The 12,105-nt window shown below is 39.6% G+C and overlaps 1 protein-coding gene across 1 annotated transcript in view; it reads right to left on the bottom strand.

The window, feature by feature from the left end:
- Positions 1-4,802: 4,802 nt before the first annotated feature.
- The window catches only part of LOC140160515 (acid-sensing ion channel 1C-like), a 28,787-nt gene continuing 21,484 nt past the window's right edge, over positions 4,803-12,105 (bottom strand). Inside the window, exons 8-9 of the transcript XR_011859988.1 lie at positions 6,461-6,552; positions 4,803-5,071 (exon numbers count right to left, since the gene is read on the bottom strand). The gene's annotated coding sequence lies outside the window, so the exon portion shown is untranslated. The remainder of the gene's footprint in view (positions 5,072-6,460; positions 6,553-12,105) is intronic.

Genomic DNA, 12,105 nt, shown 5'->3' with positions numbered 1-12,105 from the left:
ACCTTCATGTTAGCTGTCGGTTGCTAAAATACTAGCGTTATAAACGTTCAAGATGATCTCCAAACTTTTAAGACACCATGTACAACACTGTAAAGTTCAACCAAGGATTTTTAAACAAATGGATGAGGAGCAGAAAGACGTCTTTTGTATAACCTAGTCACCTCACCAAAATGATCATAAACTGGCCTCAAAAAGAAACTTATAATTTTTCACAAGGTCATATCTTAAAATCCTCTCCATAAAAATGAACAAATATTGCACACAGGATTGCTTCAATACTCTACTCTAAACACATGCTAGTAACCAAGCAGTTGTCCAACTGACATCACAGCAAAATGCACTGACATGGAACACCTTCCTGGACCAAAATTCACATCCCAACAGATTTCTTTTGTTGGGTTCCAATTATTCGCCTGTACATGAACAAAAATTACACACAGGATAACTTCAATACTCTAGTCTAAACACATGTCAGTAAACAAGCCGTTTTCCAAATGACACAACAGTAAAATGCACTGACATGGAACAGCTTCCGGGATCACATTCACAGGCGAATAATTGGAACCCAACAAAAGAAATCTGATGGGATGTGAAATTTGGTCCAGAAAGGTGTAGAGTATTTAAGTAATCCTGTGTGCAATTTTTGTTCATTTTTATGGAGAGGATTTTAAGACCTTGTGAAAAATTATAAATTTCTTTTTGAGGCCAGTTTATGAATCATTCTACAACTGGTCTGAAAATGATCATACCAATCATTTTAGTGCAGTGATAACACCATCTGTTTTATGCCATATATATAAAACGTTTTGAAGCTATATTTTGAGACCATAGAATATGCAAAATATGGACTTTGTGTCTGTTTAAACTGATGGAATTGGTTTTAAACAGATGGATGGATGAAAATTGTTCAAGGTTGACCTGCAGGGTTACAAAGAAACAATATTGCTCCTAAAACAATAGCGATCAAGCTTAAACTATAAATTAATCTAAAGAATGAGGGAAATTAAGGGGTAAAAAATAGATTACTTAAGATTACGCATTGCTCTTGTCCTGCGAGGCCATTATTTATTGAAACTCCAATAGATGCAAGCCCTCACTATGGGAGTTTCCGACCTCATCCCTGACGGGCTTGCGGCCTTGATATTTTTGTTGATATTGGGCTTCAGCCCTGAATGGGCATTAAACCTTAACTAAGTGTAACCTTAACTTAAGAGTGCGTAAATGCGTAACCTTAATCTCATGAGAGGATATCGTCATTAAGAATCACGAAATAAATAAATTTAAAAGTACACATCATATAGCAGGTGACTTTTATTCACATTCCCTTACAGAAATATACATGGCATACACAGTTACAATGTCGAAAACATTCACTTTCTGGTTTCCAAAGCCAAAGCTTGAGAAAGCAATAAAAGTTTTCATATGGTTGTAAATGACACTACTCAAGAAAAATTGAAATAAAAATCCTCAAGAAAGGTCCTACTTAGATGACGCTGGCTCCTCAGCATAATAATTCATAGGTGTTGATAATAAGCTTAAGCTGAAGTAAGGGGTCTCATCCACTTCTCATCAAAATGACATGACAGTGACCCTATAATAACAGCCCCTCAAGAATAATTCAGAAGTAAAGCATTGTCTTCATAATGTAACTAGAGCGATTCTCGGGTTGCGCGGTTTTCGGGATACGCGGTTGGTGTGCAAGGTTGTTGGGTGGTGGTATGGTAGTGGTTGTGTTTAGATGTGAGTTTCTTTTCAGAACCCTGTATGGGCGAAGCCTGGATGGTGGATGGGGAGTGTGGGGTGATTAAAGAAGGAAATAATATGGAAATGTAATAGGGCGCACAGCTGTGTAATGTTTATGTTTTACAAGATGCCCAGAGCACGGGTTGGGATATGGGATATCCCCTCGTGGTGTCGAGTTCACAACAGGTGTTGGTATTGCTTTACCAAAACAACCCGAGCCGTGTGTTGGAAGTTTTTGTATGTATAGACAGTTTCCTAGCAATGTTGACTGTACCCACCAAGTTTCATGCCCATACGACAGATTTTAGTCATTTGACCTCAGATGAACCCTGGGTGACCTTGGATGACCCCGAAATCTATTCAGCTCTGTAAGAACATCAACTACAAATACAACTGACCAAGTTTAGGCGATACACCATGTTGTTAAAACCCCTGTAGACCCTATACGGAACAAACCAAAAGATCGATGACGTCCTATAAACGTAACTAGTTTCATTTCTCAGCCGACCCCCTCCCTCCCTGCCAGAAACGTAATAATGAAATGTTGAAAATTTTGACATAATAATAATAATGACACATTCTTCAGACCGATGGTTTTGTACAAACGTAATCGAGTATTTTTACCCCTCACCCCTAAACGAAACTCGTTTATAGGACGTCATTGATCTTTTGGTTTGTTCCCTAATACTCGGCATCATCGCACATGTTGACTTCCAAACTTCATCACAACATAAACTTCGACAATGATCCATTCATACTGTCCCATTTATTGATACCTTCTGTTTGTATCAATTGAATATATGAATACAAAACCCACCCAAGTCCATACGTTGGCCAAGTTGAGTTAAGCATGGGAAATTGTCGCTATACATAGGCCTGTCATATGTATGAAAGAACAACTCAAATTCATCCTTTGTGTCTATTGAGCATGTGAGAAATAGCATGTATGAAAGAACCACCCAATTCCGTGATTTGAGTCTTGTGACACATTGATTGAAATCCAGTATGTATAAAAGTCCACTTGTAACACATTCATTGCTGGAGAGTGACTTTTGAAAAAAAAGGGGTTTAATAAAGGAACGTGTGTGGTTTATATTACATGGCAGAATGCTTCTCAACATTATACATTACCTGTGTGCTTTATTTTGTATTATCTTACTAGTGGTAATCTCAGTCCAACGTTGTTGTCTTTGTATATGGTTCAAAAAACCACCCAAGTCCAAAATTTAAAATGAACCCTACAAATTCCCTGAAATGCTAATCGTCATACTTTATACAGTTTAATACACTCATTTGCACGTAAAACTTACCATATTGACCAGGTAAATCTAACTTAAGGAATTAAAATGATACACAGGTTTTTCTCTCAAAATTACTTCCCATGGACTTGGGTGGCTTTTGTATTCATGTATTCAATTGCCAGTGAGCAAAATACACGTGCTCTGTTTACTATACACAGCAAGGTATATGTAGCTATGTGCACGATATTACAACCTCTATCTTGCTGCATTTGATTTGCAGTTCTGACATCTGGCCTGCGCCGGTTTAACAACCAGGTCAAACCTTTGGAGCGGGGCTAGACAGGGATGACAGAATGCTGTGTCGTCATTAATTAAATAAAATTTATTACTTTTGGTAAACAAGGGTTGTCTGAGAAGAAAATGTGGAAAGGTGAAAAGCAAAATGAAAAAAAGAGAAGAAAAAACAGAAGGGAAAATGGTGAGATTAAAGTTTTCATTTTTCGTTGGAAAGGGTGTGCCTGAGTGATTGCGTATTAAAACAAACGTTAACAAAAAAAACAAAATTCCCTAAATTGTTATGCCAAAAAAAAAAAAAAAATCTTTTTAAGCATAAATTTTTGGCTCTATGTAAAGTTTGGAAGGATTTTGTTTCTCAAAAAAGAAAAAATCTGGTGTCATAATGAGTCAAAAGATGTATGTTTTATACAGTAAATGAAGTAAAATTATGATGCGCAGTGATTATGCCACGTTATTAAATTTCTAATCTTAATATTTCGTCTTTTTGTCAAAATTCACACCAAGTATTTAGTTTTGTTTAGTTGTGGCGTTAAAATACCCAAACAATTAAGTTTCTGACGATACAGTTCTTTAAGGGACACCCTGTATATAGCATGTTTGTACTACAGTATCGATTTTATTGAAGGTCACTGGTAAACAAACACTTGATAGTCTGTGCCTCGGGCCAGACTGTGTGTGGCTATCACGATGTTTGTTTGGATCGCCCGACACAAATAATTAATGATGATCATGAGTTATATGACATCACCGCTAAGCAGATATGCCATACAGAGATCAATCACTACTCATGAATGGAAGGGTCAATATCATTGTCATCATAATGTAAATGAGATAACAGTCACTATCATTCTCATTGTGTCAGACAGATTGTAAATGTTCAAGATATGTGGCCAGTGTTGATTGCTTGTGAGGTTGTATTGATTGCCTGAGATATAATAGCCCAGTGAGTGGATACCAGACTACAGGCAGATGATCTTCAGACAGATGATTATGTTGTAATGTATTGTGACTATTTAACACGCAAGGAGCTTTCACTGCTCTGAAAACTGTACTAATTAACTTAATTTGACCCTCCGTAACGTAAACAAAAACAAAATTCACTGTTTTATTCGGATGCCTTCAACCCTCCTTTGTTCAGGTTACTGGTGTTATTTTAATTCACTGATGGTGCAGAATGTACAAAACTGCCAAAAACGACGGTATATTCAATAATGGGGAAAAAGACTTCGAACATTTTCTGTCACCCTCTCTTCCGTGCAATGTTGATCAATTCCAATGTCTTCAGCAGTTTTACAAAGTGTAACGATTTGTTCTTTGGATTATTTTTGGTAGTCTATACTTTGATCAGTTCTTAATCGGCGGGCCTTATAACATTGCGGATTAATACCAACATATTTAATTTTTAGAATTGTCTTGTGACATCTGGCCAGAAGCATTACTAATAATTAATTCAAATCTTATACTTTGTTTACTTTAAACATCCCCTCCCACACACACACACACGCCCCCCCCCACACACACCCTCACACAAAATATGGAGCAGGCAGGTCAACTAATAGCACTCTTAACGTGGGTTTACTTTTCGGCGTAGTGGTAAAAGACTAACATTTCCCGCCTATTACGAGCTGATTAAACTATATTCACAATATTTCGATTGTGTTGCTTATCAGTGTCTTAACGTTAAGACTTGCAGAATCGCCTCCATAACCATACCAAGTGATAATCAAAGACTTCGACGACAGTGATTAAACTCATGCCGACCATTAATCCCATCGTACCACCAATGTCACCTGGATATCAAACAACACACACAGAATTATAGTTAAATAATCTTCACAAAACGAATGCACTTTGACAATAATTACAATAATAAGAAAAATATTAGGGTAGGCCTTTGTATTTCAATTTCAATTTCTTTTATCATGTTTATAAAGTAAAGATACAAAGAACTTTTCCTAGTTTTCAAAATTTGGTGCCGTCAGTGAAGGACAATCAATAAACATTTTTTGGTCATCCTGGCGTACGTTATCGTCATCTCAAATTATATACGAATTTCTTGCATACAAGCTGTATCAAAAATGATTGATTGGTACCCATCATTTTCATTGATAATGCATGAGTCTGACACATCAAAATTCAACATAAGATCCAAATAATTTGTAGATTAATAATATTGTAAAACCATACATATTGGACATTTCAAGAGTATCCAATGTTGTATTTGGAAGAGGCGGGCTTTTCAATAAACTTGAAAATTGATGGGTACCAATCATTTTGTAGACTATGCGATAGTCGATTTTTGATAAATAAAACATGTTATTAATCATGATGAAAGCATTCAGTGGAACTCGAAATTATACTGATATTTATTACATCAAAATACTAGTATAAAATTGTTATGAAAAAGTTTATATAATTATATTAGTGACAGTACAAGTAAAGTATGTAGGCTTATATTATTGAATGCAACATCATAATGTCATAATTATATTAGTACTTCAATACTGAACAATTCTGATTTTAGAATCTACCCGTTTATTAATCGCGAAAGTCCCAGTTAAAAATCGACTATGGACATTGCATTTTAAACGGAACTTTGATCCCTAACACAACATTGTTAATCATACATGTTTATCAATCCAATTTAACCACACGCACAAAGCCTGGAAATACAAGCATGGTACAAGACGCGCTCATGTTCCCGCCAACACAAAGGCCGCATAGTTGTGTACCATGTAGTTATTAATGGTAATGGTAGGTGCCAGAAGGATTTAAAACATAACGAGATCTGGGCGACCAATCACAAGCCAGGTCCATTTAAAGATGTATTACATCATGGCCAATTTTAGTAGGCCAGAAATCTGACAATCTCATCCATAGAAGCTCATAGACAGCCGTGTTAAGCATGTAAACCGCAATCCAAAGTCAGTCCACTTGGGAAGCTAACAAACAGAGGGAGTACGGTGACTAAAAAGATGATCAGTTGTGAAAATCTATAAATTGTGCACAAATTAATTAAATCGGAGTTTTAAGCTTAAATGCAATATCCAATATGCACAATGGGCAAGTGGACTACGGAGTAGTCTAATCATTTTGATACACCCTGTACTATTCTAGCGTTCTTAATGATATTTAAATTATACCATGTATACGCTAAATTACTTCAGGATTTGACTTACTTATCAGACTCGCTGATGGATAAGCTTCTACTTGAACGACGCTTTCGAAACTTAATTCTTCGAAGAATATGCGGAGGTCGAGATAGTTTTTCCTGATGGGGGTAAAAAATAAAGATTAATTATTGCAAACTTATCCTTGTGAAACGGTATTGGTAAATCAAGCCAACACATAATATTATTTTTAGGTAATTCCCATTTCATTTTCCTATCCCCAAATCGCGTGTATCCCTTTAAATTGGATTTCTTGTAATTTTCAGTCAATCAATTATCTCTGTCAGCCAATTAGCGTACGTATCCAATCAATTAACCGTTCAGCCAATTAGCGCGCCGTACGTATCCAATCAATTATCTCCTCAGCTAACCAGCGCGCCGTACGGCTGGGCGACCTCGTGTCATTCTCATCTTTTGCTGCAGGTGAATATATACAGTTTTTCTTTGTCGTATTTTTATTTTCATTATTTTTAGAGCATTATTATGTTTTCGGAAGTAAATTGTTCCAAATTAAGTTAGGTATCGTGTATAGAACGCGGAGAGGTGGTTTTGGGATCGTGAAATCAATTTTAAAGTGTGTTTTGGATGATTTTCATCATGCATGAGTTTAGTGATTTTGGCTATGTTGTTTCGCACGTGTAAGCGGTGTGCATAGCGCTGCATCCAAATTTCTTGTCGTTCATGGTTTCAAATGCACCTCCAAATTCAGGATTTCTCATTCTAGTATTTTATCATCATAGGTCCTAAACCAGACAGCATACCTTTGCCCTTACTATGGTGTGCCATTCAGCTTTCTAGGTAAAGTGGGAAGTGAAAGAGCTGAATTAGTTTGGTGTTGTGAATTATTTTATATTTGTAATTAAATATGGGATCCATCATTGTGTGGGTGCTTACGTGCGAAGGTGATGGATGGCCTTTCTTCGAGGACAAAGGTGCGTACAGTACATGTGCATTACTGGGAGTGCATATACAATGTACATGTGCTAATTGCATCAATACGGGGGTTCCCCGTTTTATATTTTCGGATCTTGGATTTAATTAATTATTGTAGATGTGGCATGTTGTGCGTAATTAATAGGGGTCATTATATTTTCGCGTTGTATTATTTTCGTTCGGAAAATAATAGTCACACTCTCTTTCTCACATTTCACCAAATATTATGTGTTGCAATGTTGCCTGACCTTTGACATTATTCACGATTATTATCCAATATGCAATAGGCCTCAACCAAGAGTAGTCTTGTAACGAAATTACAAATTGTTTCAAATCATAGAGGCTTTAACATTTAGATCATAGTATTTATGTACAAGTCACACCCAAATGCTAGGATAGTTAGGTTTGTATTATGAGATTGTCATGTACAGGGCCTATAATCTTATTTAGGCCTATGTGTTGTGTGAAAAGTATTTAAATATTCATATATCTTTTATATGAAGGTTTAGCGTTCACGGAATTACGTGGTAAGTGATGGGCAGTATTTATTATTTATTTTTATTGATTCCAACGGTCTTGTGCATATGGTTGCTTTTTGTAGGATATACTTAGGCCTACAGGCCTGAGTGGATTATCAACTAAGATGGAGAGTAGGGATTAACGCCGGCCCTGTGAGTTACCCGGGGTTAATCCTGAGTGGGTTATCAACTAAGATGGAGAGTAGGGATTAACGCCGGCCCTGTGAGTTACCCGGGGTTAATCCTGAGTGGATTATCAACTAAGATGGAGAGTAGGGATTAACGCCGGCCCTGTGAGTTACCCGGGTTAATCCTGAGTGGATTATCAACTAAGATGGAGAGTAGGGATTAACGCCGGCCCTGTGAGTTACCCGGGGTTAATCCTGAGTGGATTATCAACTAAGATGGAGAGTAGGGATTAACGCGCCGGCCCTGTGAGTTACCCGGGGTTAATCCTGAGTGGATTATCAACTAAGATGGAGAGTAGGGATTAACGCCGGCCCTGTGAGTTACCCGGGGTTAATCCTGAGTGGATTATCAACTAAGATGGAGAGTAGGGATTAACGCCGGCCCTGTGAGTTACCCGGGGTTAATCCTGAGTGGAGTATCAAATAAATGGAGTAGTATTCCTTAGAGTTACGTCAACTAAGAGCTAAGTCTGAGGAGTATTGTGGCTTTTGAGAGGATATCATTTTGGTGAGTTTTATATTGTATAAACACAGGAGAGGATTTTTATTTGGTGAGTCATGTATATTTTTATTATGTATGTGATTAGTGCACATTCTGTTGGAATCATATTGTTTTATTATGTGTATATGAGATATTATGATGATACTTTACCAATACATGCTTGCATGTGTTCGTAAGTGTCATTACTATTAGCATGCGCTGAGCGGGGCTACTATGCCCAATTTTTCGTTTGCCATTAAGTAGTTGTGTTTTATAGGATTTCTGGTAGATTTTATGATGATACTTTACCAATACATGCTTGCATGTGTTCGTAAGTGTCATTACTATTAGCATGCGCTGAGCGGGGCTACTATGCCCAATTTTTCATTTAGTACCAAAATAACTTGGGTTTTTGTAGGCTTTTATAATGTTAAATTGTATTAACACATTTTTTTCCTGTCATTCTCATCTTTTGCTGCAGATGAGGGAGGGTGCTAGCTGGGTAGCATTGCAGAGGTAGTGGAAGTAGTAGGAAGCTAAAGTAGGGGTGTGACTTTCTTATTCATTCTCATCTTTTGCTGCAGTGGGTGGTAGCTGTGTAGTACTGCAGAGGTAGTGTAGGAGTAGGAAGTTAAAGTATAGGTTATGGGTGTGACTAAGTCTTGTATGCTGTAGTCTGGAGTTATGCAAATAAAATATTGTTGAGGAATCGAGAGAATACTACGTGATGATTATTTAGATGTACTTCTGCTTGTGAAAAATATCGAAGGTGGGGTTCTGCCCCACGACTTACCCTAGTCTCATGCAAAACTTTTCGTGTTCCTATTAAGGGACTGGTGTCAACCCGGCCACCTGACGTTCATATTCAAATTACAGCTAACCAGGTTTTCATTTAGATACACATTGAGACGTTCGTGTTTTCTCCTCGGCAATCGGCCGTCCCGCCACAAATTGGTGTCAGAAGTGGGATTTGAGTGTTATAAGCAGTACTATAGGTGCACTACAATGTCAGGGAGAGTAGAGGAGGAAGGTAGAGGAGCTCGTCGTAGGAGGAGATTGGGGAGGAGAAGTAGGAGAAGGCACCAGAAGACTTTGAGTAGCCATCAGGAGTGCAAAATTGAGAGGATAGATAGAGATGGGGGAAGTGAGGAGATGCCACTAGGAGTAGAGGAGGACTTTGGGCGCTATTTGGAGCGCAGTGATGGGGAGGATAGTGGCATATATCTTTCAGAAGGCATGGAAGTGGACATTGTGGAGTGGAGTAGAGTAGGGAGACAGAGGAGGTAGAGGACATACCTGTTGTGGATACGGAGAATAGTGCTGAAATTGGATTGTATATGACGCCATTGAATGATGGTGAAGCCCCAGATCCTGATAGTGGTGACATGGGTGGTGAGGTGGACTACCCGTTAGCACTTGATGATGTTGTGAGAGTGGCACAGGAGAAGATCAATGTTCAATTAGAGATGTTGCATGCGATGAAGAGAGAGCATAAAATGGATGTGGTATTGTGGGACAAGAGGAACGTAGAGGAGAGAAGGGATGTTTATGAACAGATGGTGTATAATCAGCAACGGAGGAGAGAGTTAGAAGAAAGAGAGAGGGCATGGGAAGGTGAAAGGAAATGTGAAGTTAGTGAATTGGAGGAACGACGAGCTGTCTTTGACTCACAGGTGGAAGCTTGGGAAATAAGCCTGTCTGACAGGAAGGCCCGGATTGAGGAAAGAGAGAGGGCATGGGAAGTTGAGAGGGCACGTGAAGTGGCTGAATTGAAGAAGTTACGAGCTACCGTTGATATAGAAGCGAAGACGTGGGAAGAAAATAAAAGCAGTAAGAGTGATAGTGCCCTGTCTGACAAGAAGGCCAAGTTCGAAGAAATGGAGAGTGCCCTGTCAGTCCGGAAGGCTGAGTTCGAAGAAAGCGTGAGGGCATGGGAAAGTGAAAGGGAGCGTGATGTTAATGAATTGGAAGAACGACGAGCGGCCTTTGAGAAAGATAGGTACATTCTCAACATACAAAATGATAGACGGGAGTGGGAGCTAGGTAGGAGACTTAGTGCTTTGTCCGATAGGGAAGCTGAGATAGTAGAAAGAGAGAGGATATGGGAGATTGAGAGGAAGCTAGGAATAGCTAAGCTGGAGGAGCAAGAAGCTACTTTTGGTGCAGAAGTTGAAACGTGGGAGAAGTCTAAAAGCAGTGAAAGACAGAAGAAAGATGTTAAAAAGGAAAGGAATAAGGAGAAGTTGAGAGAGAGGATAGCGGAGATACATGATAGGGAGGTGAGGTGTGAGCATGAGAGGGAGGAATGGGAAAGAGGAGTGAAGGCGTGGGAGGAGACGAAGAGTAAAGAGATAGAGGAACTTGATGCCCAGAAGGCAGAGTGTGTTGCACGAAGTAGAGCGTTAGAAGGCAGCAGCGCTGCTGATTTAGATAGAGAAGCAGCTAAGGTCGAGAAGCGACGGGAGAAGTTTAAAGCAGAGAAGGGGGTTTGTGAACAGGTTTTCAGAGAGAGGCAGACAGATTTAACGAAATGGGAGGCAGAGTTGAAGGAAAGGGAGCGGGGACTGATGGAATTGGAAGTCCAAATAGAGGAGAGAGCAAAGCTGGTAGAGGGCCAATGTTCTCCTGCTATACACGGTGATGGAGAGTCTAGCGATTGTGGGGTCGAGGTAAGGCCAGAGAAAAGGCCATCAGAGTTTGATGGAAAGACTCCGTGGAAGGATTTTATTATCCACTTTGAGGCGTGTAAGGCATATAACCAGTGGACAGAGGAGGCGGCCAGGTATCAGCTATTTACCTGTTGTAAGGATGATGCCTTAGCGATTTTGAGCGTAAATGATATAGATTCGAGAGAGATATCCTATGAGGACCTAGTGGCGTTGTTGCAGAGGGAGTTTGGGCCTAGGGAGAGTGAGGAGAGTTATTTCCAAAAATTGTCCAGACGGGAACAGTTAAAGGGGGAGACATTAGCTGCCTTAGGGCACGAGATAAAGAGGTTGACGGCACTTGCCTACCCAGGGACAGAGAAACTGGAGAGGGACAGAATTGCGAGGCGCCATTTTAAGAACGCGGTGAGTGATCAGGAACTACGTGCGGAGTTGTTTCGAGGTAGGCCGGATACGTTAGAAGCTGCCGTGTGTATAGCTGAGGAAGTAGAGTCATTCTTGAGAATAGAGAAGTCAAGAGGCTGCGGTAAATTGGGTTATAGCTATGTTGTGGGAACAGAGGCGGTGGATAATAAGGTGGCAGAGATGGAAGCGAGAATAGACTCGATGGACACCTCACTGAAAGTAGTTGAGAGGATGATGCGGGATACTGCCTTAAAGAAGGTAGAATCCAAAAGTCCACGGGCCCCTCAGACAGCTGATAGACAACCAAGGGGGTCAGTGTCAGCAGGAGTTTATGTGAGACAAAAGTGTGTGTCTCGGCTGTTGACCGTGGAGGGGGATAGTAGTGTCAGTAGTGACACGACTGAGGTAGTCGGAGAGAGTCAGGGCAGCATGGGAGGTGATAGGAGGCTAAGGAAGAAGGAGG

The sequence above is a fragment of the Amphiura filiformis genome, chromosome 9 (assembly GCF_039555335.1).
Source record: "Amphiura filiformis chromosome 9, Afil_fr2py, whole genome shotgun sequence".
NCBI classification, from domain to species: domain Eukaryota; kingdom Metazoa; phylum Echinodermata; class Ophiuroidea; order Amphilepidida; family Amphiuridae; genus Amphiura; species Amphiura filiformis.
The sequence above is the reverse complement of the archived record's forward strand: the minus strand, read 5'-3'. Positions and strand labels throughout refer to the sequence as shown.